This window comes from Ctenocephalides felis, unplaced genomic scaffold (genome assembly GCF_003426905.1).
Source record: "Ctenocephalides felis isolate EL2017-DRISC unplaced genomic scaffold, ASM342690v1 CF-g0.4_SCAFFOLD_01444, whole genome shotgun sequence".
NCBI lineage: Eukaryota > Metazoa > Arthropoda > Insecta > Siphonaptera > Pulicidae > Ctenocephalides > Ctenocephalides felis.
This window is the reverse complement of record NW_020537598.1, coordinates 1-15,184: the sequence shown is the minus strand read 5'-3', so window position 1 is coordinate 15,184 and position 15,184 is coordinate 1. Positions and strand designations below refer to the sequence as shown.

The window sequence follows — 15,184 nt, the reverse complement described above, 5'->3', positions numbered from 1 at the left end:
AGTGTAGGCCATTTGCAAATCTTAAAGAATTTTGATGTATCGCTGTGTATGACAGACCAAGTATATAACTAGTACAATACGCGGACTGACATATAGCGAGCATATATCTGGAAGAGGAAATTACAATTTTATTGATATATAATAAAACACTACGGGCCAGCTATTAGCTGGTAGTGTGTATACATTTATTCAGCATTTTTAAATCATAGAAAATTATGCCGTTAACATGTTAACGGCATGTACATATAGTATTCATAACATCAAAAAGTATATAAATTATTTGAGCAATAGCTTAGATATTCTTCAGTCTTGGTCCTTATTCAGCCATGGTGCTGGGTAGAATGTTTTCGCTGAGGTTATAATATTGTCATTCAACAGTTTTCTCGTCCCTCCTCAGCCGTGGTATTGTCTGCTTCCTGTGATGTGTTCGACATACATGTCACGGGACCATTTGATAGTGTCGGACACCATCAGGCGCTTCATTAGCACAGAGTAGCGGCGGCCTATTCCTAAGGCTATTAGGGTTTCGACGTTACTTTTGTCGTATCCCCCGAGTGATCCCATGACGAATACCAGGATTTTGGTGGTTAGGCCTTGAGTATGTAAATGATTGGACAGAGCACTATATTTCCTGATTTTTTCAGCTCTTGCAGTAACGAATGCTTGAGGCCGGTTCTCGAACGCCACCGTCACATCCATAATTAAGGCGATTTTCTGCGTTTCGTCTATAATGACTACGTCGGGTCTCTCTGCTCCAGAATATCCCGGGATCTGCTGATTGATAAATGTTCTGGATCCAGGTGGCACCTTCATTGCTTTTGTCAGTCGGTTTAGAATCGCGTTATGTCTTTTCGTCATGGTGACAAACTGTGGACGACAGTGGTTCAGCACGTGCGGCAGCGTCTCGTTCTGGTGGCCGCATCGTCTGCACCGTTTGTCGTTCTGACCGAATCTTCGGCACCCGTTCAACGGCAGTACGTTCAGACGGGCTCTATGTATGAAACGCCAGTCGGCGAATCTTGTAAAACTGCCATCTCTAATAAAGTGGTTGGAGACAGAATTGGCCGATGTCACTTCCATTGCCTTTCCCTGGTCGGGTTTAAGTATAAGTTTGTTGCGGAAGTGATTCCGCGCCGCTGTTCTTAGTGCGCTTTCTGAATTCTGTCTCTCAACGCGCTTGTTGTCCACTTGCAGTGAGTCCAATTCGAGGAGGAAGTTGATTTTGCCCTTTAGGCGTCTGGCGGCTGCTCTGAGTCTCGTCCATGTCGAACTAATGTCGTTGCTCGGTTTTGCCACCAATCCTTCGTCAGATCCGTTGATGTAGTCAACGAGTTCATTCGGCGTGGCCTCTCTGATCGTTTTCTTCCGAACAACCTCCTTCAGCGCTGCCAGACTTGCTTCTGCGACGCTGTCATCGTTGGACGTGAGCAGTCTGTGCGCATGGACGACCTGTCCGATGTCTGCCAAGAAAGAGGTTGGTAGCAGGTTGAAGCCTCCCTCTTTGTAGGCGAGATATAGGATCTCAGCGCTGGCTCGCTTTGGCAGATTGGCCCACTTCTTGGCGTAAGTCTTCACCTCCCGGTCGTATATCCATAGTAGTTTTTTCGTGGTTTTACCGTTCCGGAGGTGAAATTGTAATTGCGGCATGATGAACGTGTTTAAGGCGTCCACCTTTTGCCAGGGGGCTAGTAACGAATTGTTCAGTTGCTCCGCATGCCTCCTCATCGCCCTGATGACTTCGTCGGCCGAACTGAAACTCTGAAAACCCGTTGGGATGCCTAGATATTCATAAGATTGGTCCATGTCCAAGGTTTTCATAGTTTCTCCATTCAGGCTGAAGGTTGTAGTAATAGCTCGGTGTTGTTTGCCGTCCACATGCAACGTGGCGCATTTTCTGGTGTTGAACTGCAGTCCGCTCCATTTTGAAACCGTAGCTGTAGTGTCCATAAGTTTCTGCAGTCCTTCTGCGCTATCAGCCATCAGCACAAGATCATCGGCATACGCCAGCACGTTATTGATGGTGCCGTTTGCATTATAGTTTTCTGGCGTGTTTCGGATGGCTCGTAGCAGCGGTTCAATGGCCATGTTGAATGTTATAGGAGACAGCGGACATCCCTGTTTCACTCCCGCTTCTACTGGAACGTCCTCCGTTGATCCCTGGACGCTTCTGATCTTCGTCGTGCATCCGCTATAAAATCTTTCTATCAGGGAAATGCTCTCGCTGCCCAGTCCCGCCCAGCGCATTGCGTTAAAGATTGTTTTATGTGGGATCGAACCGAAAGCATTTTTTAGGTCCAGCCATGCGACCGCGATTTCTTTTCGTCTTCTTCTGGCATCCTGAATTGAAGATTGCAGCGTGTAGTTATGTTCGCTGCAACCTTCAAATGGCATGAAACCTTTTTGTGCGTTTGAGATGCGGTTATTTTCTTTGCACCATTTGCCCAGGCGATCTGCCAGAACCGAGGCGTATAGCTTTCCAATTGTATTCGACAGGGCGATAGGCCTCCAGCTCGTGACCTCATCCAAGTCGCCTTTCTTCGGAATTAAGATGGTCTCCGACACTTGCCACGAGCGTGGTACATACTTCAGTTTGTGTGTTTGGTTAAATATTGCCGCTAATATATGCGAGCCAGGGTCGCATTTTTTCCATAGCCAGTATCTGATGCCATCGGGACCCGGTGCCGTATTTTTGCATTTAAGCGCACGGGCCCAGATCTCTTCTGCTGTGAAATCTTTAGTAAGAGGATTATTGTTCCCATCTCCTACCGGTGTTATTGGAGGTATAATTTCTGGCATGGCTTCTGATGGTTCCGGATCTGGTTGTCTTCGGTAGACGGCCTTGAAGTATGCGTGGAGGAATTCGGGTTCAAAGTGACAATAAGCTCTTTCGTTATTTCCCGTTATTTCCCTAAACGCCCTTTTTCTATCTCGTCTGTATAGTTTTTGTATGCGGGCAGCAGCGGCGGGGTCGAAGGTCATATCCGTATTCCTCCTACGACGTCGTCTTTGGTCGGTATTGGGTCGGTATCTGCGACCAGACTCGTTTCGGGGTTCAGCGCTTTCATTCGGCTTGATTGAATTCGATATGTCTTCGATTTCTTTATCCAGGTCGGCCGGTGTTGCAGTAGCCTGAATCCTCCGGCAGGCCTCGACTTGGAATTCCGTCATTTTTGGAGTGACCAGTGTAGGCGTCGGGATGGTTCCTTCGTTTCTTGTTTGTTGGCGGACGCCCTCTTCTCGCGATGGAGTCTCGCTTGGCCGAGTGTTGATTTCTTCTACTATTGCTCTTATATCACGCAGGCGTTCCGCAATTTCCCTCTCCATTTCGTTTGCTGTTACCGTTTCATTCTCGTTGGAAATCACCTCGATCGGGGGTGCTGTCTCGTCATTTGTTTCGGATGTATTTTCTTCAGTTGCTACTCTTCTCGCTATTAAGCTAGGCCACATTGGAATTTCATCGTCTACTATTCCGGGTAGTAATGCTGGCGGTTCCAGCTCCGGTGGCATCTCTGCTGTGGTAGGCAATTGGCTTCCGCTTGTCCTAGTTGTGGTGACTTCTATTGGGCTGGGCCACAGCGGAATATTTTCGCCGGTTTCCTCGTGCAGTTGTCCTGGTGGATTGAGTTCTGATGAAATCTCAACCGTGGTGGATTCTCGTCCTCCGCTTGATTTGCCTCTTCTCGCTGTTAAATTAGGCCGCGTCGGGATTTCATTGTTTAATGTTCCGGGTAGCAAAACTGGTGTTTCCGGCTCCGGTGGCGTCTCTGAAATGGTGGGCAGCTTTTTCCCGCTCGTTCTATTTGTGATTATTTCCATTGGACTGGGCCACAGCGTAATATTGTCGCCCGTTTCTTCGCGTAATAGTCCTGGCGGATTAGGTTTTGGTGATGATATTTCAGCTGCGGTGAATTCCGGGCTTCCGCCTGTTGTGTCTAAAGTCGCGCTTTTCGTTCTCCAAATAACCCTACCACCCTTCTGACTTTGGTCTGATGGAGGCACACTCGCGGCTCTAGTTCTTGATCTTGTCATAATTTGAGAGCTAGAGGCTGGAGGGGGGGTTATATTCCTGGTCGTTAATGTGGTTACTGCAGTTTTAGGTCTCGTTTTGGTGATCGAAGCAGGTCTGCTGGTCCCAGCCTGAATATTTGGGTCAACTGCAGAAACGGACTTTGGTGGAGTGCTGGGTGTTGGCTTGGTTGGTTTATTATGTTTTGTCATATTGGCCTTTTTCCCGCGGCCTTCACATTTCATGAGGTGGCCCCTAAATGCGTTTAACGATGTTGGTAAGTTGCATAGCGAGCATTTGTATTTGAGCACAGCATGGTGCTCTATCCTCAAATGCATCATAAGTTTACTCTTCTGGGTGTATGCTTTCCTGCATTTTGGGCAATGTGCTTTGTCATCTTTCAATGGTAGGTCCAGGTAGACGACCTCAGACTCTGCAGAAGTATTATTTTCTGTGCTGAGCGAAAGTCTGAGGTCGTAGTCCCAAGGCTTTGCAGGCCTGCGTCCGGGTAAGCTTCTTTGGGAGCTCATGTAGTATCTGCTTTCTTATTTGGGGCAAGTTTTCTCATGACATTTCATGCATATCACCATTTATTCATTTGTTCATTCATATGTTGGTTTATATTGGTTTTGGGCAAAAAGGAAAGAGAAAAAAAAAAAAAAAAAAAAAAAAAAAAAAAAAAAAAATTAAATAATAATAATAATAATAATAATAATAATAATAGTAATAATAATAATAATAATAATAATAATAATAATAATGATAATAATAATATTAATAATAATAATAATAATAATAGTAAAAATAATAATAATAATAAAAAATCAATAAATAAATAAATAAATAAAAAGTAAAATGGGCCAAAATAAATTTATATATAGGACATAAATATAAGTATAAAAAGCAAAAATAGATATAAAAATAAAAATGCGAAAAGTAAATCAATAATTATAAGAGAGGAAAAAAAATGCAATAACGTATAACATAGTAATACTTTAAAACATGTCATGTATTTATTGTAGACAGCGAACGCGTATGTCGCTGTGTCGACAGCGTGCCTCGCCTGTTGATACACGCCCAGTGGAGCGCATGTCAAAGTGTGAGAATCAATTTATGGCAATTGTGAAAAGTTGTGTAACGCGAAATAAAGTTTAGGGTTAATGATGATGTAATTAAAGGTTGGAATCATAATTATAACTGTGATATATTACGTTTGAATTTAGTTGGGCGACAAATTTAGATATATGTATATATATATCTATGAAACAATAATCGATTTGGGTTCGTGTCTCACCGTTTAATGTTCCGCGGAGACGGGCTTCAGCTAAGGCGCGTCAGTCGCGTGATCGGTACACTCCGCGACAGAATGTATCGAAAATTTTGAACGATTGATATAATAGAATACGAAAATATAACTGAATTGCGAATGGATTTTGGTAGAAATATATTATAATTTGATATGATGGAGTAGTTGGTGGTAATGGCAAACTTTGTGTAATGCAGCTATATGTAGGTATATTATTTATGTCTACAAGTATGCATTCACCGATCGGCAGAAAAGTAATTTAATAATATAAATGTAGGCTTAATTATTATTATTTTAAGCGCTTATATTAAAGTAAACAGAGAAAGTGTATGGCAAAAGTAAAAAAACACGACTATAAGTATAATTATAATTCTGGATATAATGCGAGTAAGAATAGTTAGTTAGTTTTTAGTTTCAAATTTAAATAAAGAAAAATGTATTGAATTTACAGTAACAATATAATTGCATTTACAACGATATGGTTGTCAATGCAAAATATATATCGTAATAGTAATTTGAGTATGTAATGAATATTTATTGTTTTATATATAGCGCGAAATTATAATTATAGTCGCGCGACTAAATACACATAATTATAATAAGAGAAGAATAAAGGTTTGAGAATTCTCGAACAGTAATTATGCGCGAGACGCGCAACGTTGTTAATTTTTGTATCGCGTATTTTACCGATCAGCGAAACGCATCTATGCATCCACCGTTATACGTATATGCGACGCGCGAGCTGCAATCACACATACAATCAAACCGTCAGCACACACGTCCACCCGCATACACGCGCGATCTACAAACCAACATACGTGCGTACACACACACAAACACACATGCACACACACACATATTACGTACTTATACTATGTCATAATGAGAAAACTTACCCGTATGATTTACTCGCGAATGGAACACATCACAGTTTTAGAATAAGTCAAATATTTATTTTAAGTTAGCGAAAGCCTTTTGGAAGCGCTGGCAAATCGTCGGAAGCGGAGCAGGCCCCTGACAAATAAAATTTATCCAAAAATCACTTAAAACACTTTATATCGCGAAATTTATTAAGCTGATAAGAACAGATACTACACTTTGATCTTAGCCATTCGGCCGAGAAGCGATAAATTTGCGGACAAATACTATTTTTTAAATTCTACAATATAAACAAAATATTCCCAACTATTTCAACGATTCATTTTTCATCTATTTTTATCAACTCTCGCGTCCATTCCCTAACTATTCTTCACCCCCCAAAGTTCTATGAGCGAATGTTCTAATATGGCTGTTAACTCTACTGTCGTTATAAGCCTTTTCTCACATTTGTAAAATTTTACAAAAATATTTATATAAAGTATTTTCTGACACTTGCAAAATTTTTCAAAAAAATATGTTATTAGGAGAACAGACGCTCATATTCATATTAATTTCTTTATCGATAGATGTGTGTTCATACTTATATATATTAAACTCATTTTATCGTCATATTTATATAAAGTATTTTCTGACACTTGCAAAATTTTTCAAAAAAATATGTTATTAGGAGAACAGACGCTCATATTCATATTAATTTCTTTATCGATAGATGTGTGTTCATACTTATATATATTAAACTCATTTATGTCATATTTATATAAAGTATTTTCTGACACTTGCAAAATTTTTCAAAAAAATATGTTATTAGGAGAACAGACGCTCATATTCATATTAATTTCTTTATCGATAGATGTGTGTTCATACTTATATATATTAAACTCATTTTATCGTCATATTTATATAAAGTATTTTCTGACACTTGCAAAATTTTTCAAAAAAATATGTTATTAGGAGAACAGACGCTCATATTCATATTAATTTCTTTATCGATAGATGTGTGTTCATACTTATATATATTAAACTCATTTTATCGTCATATTTATATAAAGTATTTTCTGACACTTGCAAAATTTTTCAAAAAAATATGTTATTAGGAGAACAGACGCTCATATTCATATTAATTTCTTTATCGATAGATGTGTGTTCATACTTATATATATTAAACTCATTTTATCGTCATATTTATATAAAGTATTTTCTGACACTTGCAAAATTTTCAAAAAAATATGTTATTAGGAGAACAGACGCTCATATTCATATTAATTTCTTTATCGATAGATGTGTGTTCATACTTATATATATTAAACTCATTTTATCGTCATATTTATATAAAGTATTTTCTGACACTTGCAAAATTTTTCAAAAAAATATGTTATTAGGAGAACAGACGCTCATATTCATATTAATTTCTTTATCGATAGATGTGTGTTCATACTTATATATATTAAACTCATTTTTGTCATATTTATATAAAGTATTTTCTGACACTTGCAAAATTTTTCAAAAAAATATGTTATTAGGAGAACAGACGCTCATATTCATATTAATTTCTTTATCGATAGATGTGTGTTCATACTTATATATATTAAACTCATTTTATCGTCATATTTATATAAAGTATTTTCTGACACTTGCAAAATTTTTCAAAAAAATATGTTATTAGGAGAACAGACGCTCATATTCATATTAATTTCTTTATCGATAGATGTGTGTTCATACTTATATATATTAAACTCATTTTTGTCATATTTATATAAAGTATTTTCTGACACTTGCAAAATTTTTCAAAAAAATATGTTATTAGGAGAACAGACGCTCATATTCATATTAATTTCTTTATCGATAGATGTGTGTTCATACTTATATATATTAAACTCATTTTATCGTCATATTTATATAAAGTATTTTCTGACACTTGCAAAATTTTTCAAAAAAATATGTTATTAGGAGAACAGACGCTCATATTCATATTAATTTCTTTATCGATAGATGTGTGTTCATACTTATATATATTAAACTCATTTTTTGTCATATTTATATGAAGTATTTTCTGACACTTGCAAAATTTTTCAAAAAAATATGTTATTAGGAGAACAGACGCTCATATTCATATTAATTTCTTTATCGATAGATGTGTGTTCATACTTATATATATTAAACTCATTTTATCGTCATATTTATATAAAGTATTTTCTGACACTTGCAAAATTTTTCAAAAAAATATGTTATTGGGAGAACAGACGCTCATATTCATATTAATTTCTTTATCGATAGATGTGTGTTCATACTTATATATATTAAACTCATTTTTTGTCATATTTATATGAAGTATTTTCTGACACTTGCAAAATTTTTCAATCCTATTATCGTTATATATAATCTTTTGTTAGATTTGTATAGCTTTATATATTTTTTATTTTATTATTAATTCTATAGTTTTTATATAATTAATTTATATAGTTAATTTGAAATCAATTATCGATATTACATATCAATATATTTATATATATTATATATATATATATATTTAATATGCAATATATGCACATTTTTAAATTTATTATTATATGATGGTTTTTTATGGGCCGATCCCGGCGGTACTGCAATACCGGGCCAACCCGCGGCGGAAGCGGAGCAAGCCCCTGACATTCCGCCAATTTCCAAAAATCAGTTTAATATACTGGATCTGCTATGCAGATACTATCAGATATTAAGCTGATAAGAACAGATGTTTCTTTTTAGATAATGCTGATGATATAGTGTAGGCCATTTGCAAATCTTAAAGAATTTTGATGTATCGCTGTGTATGTCAGACCAAGTATATAACTAGTACAATACGCGGACTGACATATAGCGAGCATATATCTGGAAGAGGAAATTACAATTTTATTGATATATAATAAAACACTACGGGCCAGCTATTAGCTGGTAGTGTGTATACATTTATTCAGCATTTTTAAATCATAGAAAATTATGCCGTTAACATGTTAACGGCATGTACATATAGTATTCATAACATCAAAAAGTATATAAATTATTTGAGCAATAGCTTAGATATTCTTCAGTCTTGGTCCTTATTCAGCCATGGTGCTGGGTAGAATGTTTTCGTTGAGGTTATAATATGTCATTCAACAGTTTTCTCGTCCCTCCTCAGCCGTGGTATTGTCTGCTTCCTGTGATGTGTTCGACATACATGTCACGGGACCATTTGATAGTGTCGGACACCATCAGGCGCTTCATTAGCACAGAGTAGCGGCGGCCTATTCCTAAGGCTATTAGGGTTTCGACGTTACTTTTGTCGTATCCCCCGAGTGATCCCATGACGAATACCAGGATTTTGGTGGTTAGGCCTTGAGTATGTAAATGATTGGCCAGGGCACTATATTTCCTGATTTTTTCAGCTCTTGCAGTAACGAATGCTTGAGGCCGGTTCTCGAACGCCACCGTCACATCCATAATTAAGGCGATTTTCTGCGTTTCGTCTATAATGACTACGTCGGGTCTCTCTGCTCCAGAATATCCCGGGATCTGCTGATTGATAAATGTTCTGGATCCAGGTGGCACCTTCATTGCTTTTGTCAGTCGGTTTAGAATCGCGTTATGTCTTTTCGTCATGGTGACAAACTGTGGACGACAGTGGTTCAGCACGTGCGGCAGCGTCTCGTTCTGGTGGCCGCATCGTCTGCACCGTTTGTCGTTCTGACCGAATCTTCGGCACCCGTTCAACGGCAGTACGTTCAGACGGGCTCTATGTATGAAACGCCAGTCGGCGAATCTTGTAAAACTGCCATCTCTAATAAAGTGGTTGGAGACAGAATTGGCCGATGTCACTTCCATGCCTTTCCCTGGTCGGGTTTAAGTATAAGTTTGTTGCGGAAGTGATTCCGCGCCGCTGTTCTTAGTGCGCTTTCTGAATTCTGTCTCTCAACGCGCTTGTGTCCACTTGCAGTGAGTCCAATTCGAGGAGGAAGTTGATTTTGCCCTTTAGGCGTCTGGCGGCTGCTCTGAGTCTCGTCCATGTCGAACTAATGTCGTTGCTCGGTTTTGCCACCAATCCTTCGTCAGATCCGTTGATGTAGTCAACGAGTTCATTCGGCGTGGCCTCTCTGATCGTTTTCTTCCGAACAACCTCCTTCAGCGCTGCCAGACTTGCTTCTGCGACGCTGTCATCGTTGGACGTGAGCAGTCTGTGCGCATGGACGACCTGTCCGATGTCTGCCAAGAAAGAGGTTGGTAGCAGGTTGAAGCCTCCCTCTTTGTAGGCGAGATATAGGATCTCAGCGCTGGCTCGCTTTGGCAGATTGGCCCACTTCTTGGCGTAAGTCTTCACCTCCCGGTCGTATATCCATAGTAGTTTTTTCGTGGTTTTACCGTTCCGGAGGTGAAATTGTAATTGCGGCATGATGAACGTGTTTAAGGCGTCCACCTTTTGCCAGGGGGCTAGTAACGAATTGTTCAGTTGCTCCGCATGCCTCCTCATCGCCCTGATGACTTCGTCGGCCGAACTGAAACTCTGAAAACCCGTTGGGATGCCTAGATATTCATAAGATTGGTCCATGTCCAAGGTTTTCATAGTTTCTCCATTCAGGCTGAAGGTTGTAGTAATAGCTCGGTGTTGTTTGCCGTCCACATGCAACGTGGCGCATTTTCTGGTGTTGAACTGCAGTCCGCTCCATTTTGAAACCGTAGCTGTAGTGTCCATCAGTTTCTGCAGTCCTTCTGCGCTATCAGCCATCAGCACAAGATCATCGGCATACGCCAGCACGTTATTGATGGTGCCGTTTGCATTATAGTTTTCTGGCGTGTTTCGGATGGCTCGTAGCAGCGGTTCAATGGCCATGTTGAATGTTATAGGAGACAGCGGACATCCCTGTTTCACTCCCGCTTCTACTGGAACGTCCTCCGTTGATCCCTGGACGCTTCTGATCTTCGTCGTGCATCCGCTATAAAATCTTTCTATCAGGGAAATGCTCTCGCTGCCCAGTCCCGCCCAGCGCATTGCGTTAAAGATTGTTTTATGTGGGATCGAACCGAAAGCATTTTTTAGGTCCAGCCATGCGACCGCGATTTCTTTTCGTCTTCTTCTGGCATCCTGAATTGAAGATTGCAGCGTGTAGTTATGTTCGCTGCAACCTTCAAATGGCATGAAACCTTTTTGTGCGTTTGAGATGCGGTTATTTTCTTTGCACCATTTGCCCAGGCGATCTGCCAGAACCGAGGCGTATAGCTTTCCAATTGTATTCGACAGGGCGATAGGCCTCCAGCTCGTGACCTCATCCAAGTCGCCTTTCTTCGGAATTAAGATGGTCTCCGACACTTGCCACGAGCGTGGTACATACTTCAGTTTGTGTGTTTGGTTAAATATTGCCGCTAATATATGCGAGCCAGGGTCGCATTTTTTCCATAGCCAGTATCTGATGCCATCGGGACCCGGTGCCGTATTTTTGCATTTAAGCGCACGGGCCCAGATCTCTTCTGCTGTGAAATCTTTAGTAAGAGGATTATTGTTCCCATCTCCCACCGGTGTTATTGGAGGTATAATTTCTGGCATGGCTTCTGATGGTTCCGGATCTGGTTGTCTTCGGTAGACGGCCTTGAAGTATGCGTGGAGGAATTCGGGTTCAAAGTGACAATAAGCTCTTTCGTTATTTCCCGTTATTTCCCTAAACGCCCTTTTTCTATCTCGTCTGTATAGTTTTTGTATGCGGGCAGCAGCGGCGGGGTCGAAGGTCATATCCGTATTCCTCCTACGACGTCGTCTTTGGTCGGTATTGGGTCGGTATCTGCGACCAGTCTCGTTTCGGGGTTCAGCGCTTTCATTCGGCTTGATTGAATTCGATATGTCTTCGATTTCTTTATCCAGGTCGGCCGGTGTTGCAGTAGCCTGAATCCTCCGGCAGGCCTCGACTGGAATTCCGTCATTTTTGGAGTGACCAGTGTAGGCGTCGGGATGGTTCCTTCGTTTCTTGTTTGTTGGCGGACGCCCTCTTCTCGCGATGGAGTCTCGCTTGGCCGAGTGTTGATTTCTTCTACTATTGCTCTTATATCACGCAGGCGTTCCGCAATTTCCCTCTCCATTTCGTTTGCTGTTACCGTTTCATTCTCGTTGGAAATCACCTCGATCGGGGGTGCTGTCTCGTCATTTGTTTCGGATGTATTTTCTTCAGTTGCTACTCTTCTCGCTATTAAGCTAGGCCACATTGGAATTTCATCGTCTACTATTCCGGGTAGTAATGCTGGCGGTTCCAGCTCCGGTGGCATCTCTGCTGTGGTAGGCAATTGGCTTCCGCTTGTCCTAGTTGTGGTGACTTCTATTGGGCTGGGCCACAGCGGAATATTTTCGCCGGTTTCCTCGTGCAGTTGTCCTGGTGGATTGAGTTCTGATGAAATCTCAACCGTGGTGGATTCTCGTCCTCCGCTTGATTTGCCTCTTCTCGCTGTTAAATTAGGCCGCGTCGGGATTTCATTGTTTAATGTTCGGGTAGCAAAACTGGTGTTTCCGGCTCCGGTGGCGTCTCTGAAATGGTGGGCAGCTTTTTCCCGCTCGTTCTATTTGTGATTATTTCTATTGGACTGGGCCACAGCAGTAATATTGTCGCCGTTTCTTCGCGTAATAGTCCTGGCGGATTAGGTTTTGGTGATGATATTTCAGCTGCGGTGAATTCCGGGTTTCCGCCTGTTGTGTCTAAAGTCGCGCTTTTCGTTCTCCAAATAACCCTACCACCCTTCTGACTTTGGTCTGATGGAGGCACACTCGCGGCTCTAGTTCTTGATCTTGTCATAATTTGAGAGCTAGAGGCTGGAGGGGGGGTTATATTCCTGGTCGTTAATGTGGTTACTGCAGTTTTAGGTCTCGTTTTGGTGATCGAAGCAGGTCTGCTGGTCCCAGCCTGAATATTTGGGTCAACTGCAGAACGGACTTTGGTGGAGTGCTGGGTGTTGGCTTGGTGGTTTATTATGTTTTGTCATATTGGCCTTTTTCCCGCGGCCTTCACATTTCATGAGGTGGCCCCTAAATGCGTTTAACGATGTTGGTAAGTTGCATAGCGAGCATTTGTATTTGAGCACAGCATGGTGCTCTATCCTCAAATGCATCATAAGTTTACTCTTCTGGGTGTATGCTTTCCTGCATTTTGGGCAATGTGCTTTGTCATCTTTCAATGGTAGGTCCAGGTAGACGACCTCAGACTCTGCAGAAGTAGTATTTTCTGTGCTGAGCGAAAGTCTGAGGTCGTCATCCCAAGGCTTTGCAGGCCTGCGTCCGGGTAAGCTTCTTTGGGAGCTCATGTAGTATCTGCTTTCTTATTTGGGGCAAGTTTTCTCATGACATTTCATGCATATCACCATTTATTCATTTGTTCATTCATATGTTGGTTTATATTGGTTTGGGGCAAAAAAGGAAAAAGAAAAAAAAAAAAAAAAAAAAAAAACAAAAAAAAAAAAAAAAAAAAAAAAAGTAAGAATAATAAGAGAGAAGAATAATAAAGAAGAATAATAATAAAATAATAATAATAATAATGAATAATAATGATTAATAAGTTAATATGATAATAATATCAAATAATATAGTAAAAATAATAATAATAAAAAAAAATCAATTAAATAAATAAATAAATAAAGTAAAATGGGCCAAAATAAATTTATATATAGGACGAAATAAATATAAGTAAAAAAAGCAAAAATAGATATAAAAATAAAAATGCGAAAAGTAAATCAATAATTATAAGAGAGGAAAAAAAATGCAAACGTATAACATAGTAATACTTTAAAAACATGTCATGTATTTATTGTAGACAGCGAACGCGTATGTCGCTGTGTCGACAGCGTGCCTCGCCTGTTGATACACGCCCAGTGGAGCGCATGTCAAAGTGTGAGAATCAATTTATGGCAATTGTGAAAAGTGTGTAACGCGAAATAAATTAAAGTTTAGGGTAATGATGATGTAATAAAGGTTGGAATCATAATTATAACTGTGATATATTACGTTTGAATTTAGTTGGGCGAAAATTTAGATATATGTATATATATCTATGAAACAATAATCGATTTGGGTTCGTGTCTCACCGTTTAATGTTCCGCGGAGACGGGCTTCAGCTAAGGGCGCGTCAGTCGCGTGATCGGTACACTCCGCGACAGAATGTATCGAAAATTTTGAACGATTGATATAATAGAATACGAAAATATAACTGAATTGCGAATGGATTTTGGTAGAAATATATTATAATTTGATATGAGGAGTAGTTGGTGGTAATGGCAAACTTTGTGTAATGCAGCTATATGTAGGTATATTATTTATGTCTACAAGTATGCATTCACCGATCCGGCAGAAAAGTAATTAATAATATAAATGTAGGCTTAATTATTATTATTTTAAGCGTTTATATTAAGGTAAACAGAGAAAGTGTATGGCAAAAGTAAAAAAACACGACTATAAGTATAATTATAATTCTGGATATAATGCGAGTAAGAATAGTTAGTTAGTAGTTTTAGTTTCAAATTTTAATAAAGAAAAATGTATTGAATTTACAGTAACAATATAATTGCATTTACAACGATATGGTTGTCAATGCAAAATGTATATCGTAATAGTAATTTGAGTATGTAATGAATATTTATGTTTTATATATAGCGCGAAATTATAATTATAGTCGCGCGACTAAATACACATAATTATATAAGAGAAGAATAAAGGTTTGAGAATTCTCGAACAGTAATTATGCGCGAGACGCGCAACGTTGTTAATTTTTGTATCGCGTATTTTACCGATCAGCGAAAAGCATTATGCATCCCCGTTATACGTATATGCGACGCGCGAGCTGCAATCACACATACAATCAAACCGTCAGCACACAGTCCACCCGCATACACGCGCGATCTACAAAACCAACATACGTGCGTACACACACACAAACACACTGCACACACACACATATTACGTACTTATACTATGTCATAATGAGAAAACTTACCCGTATGATTTACTCGCGAATGGA

At 39.7% G+C, this 15,184-nt stretch overlaps 2 pseudogenes; both read right to left on the bottom strand.

The window, feature by feature from the left end:
- Positions 1 to 6,267: 6,267 nt before the first annotated feature.
- On the bottom strand, positions 6,268 to 6,440 carry LOC113369694 (annotated as a pseudogene).
- Positions 6,441 to 8,766: 2,326 nt separating this feature from the next.
- LOC113369693 lies at positions 8,767 to 8,949 on the bottom strand (annotated as a pseudogene).
- Positions 8,950 to 15,184: the final 6,235 nt, after the last annotated feature.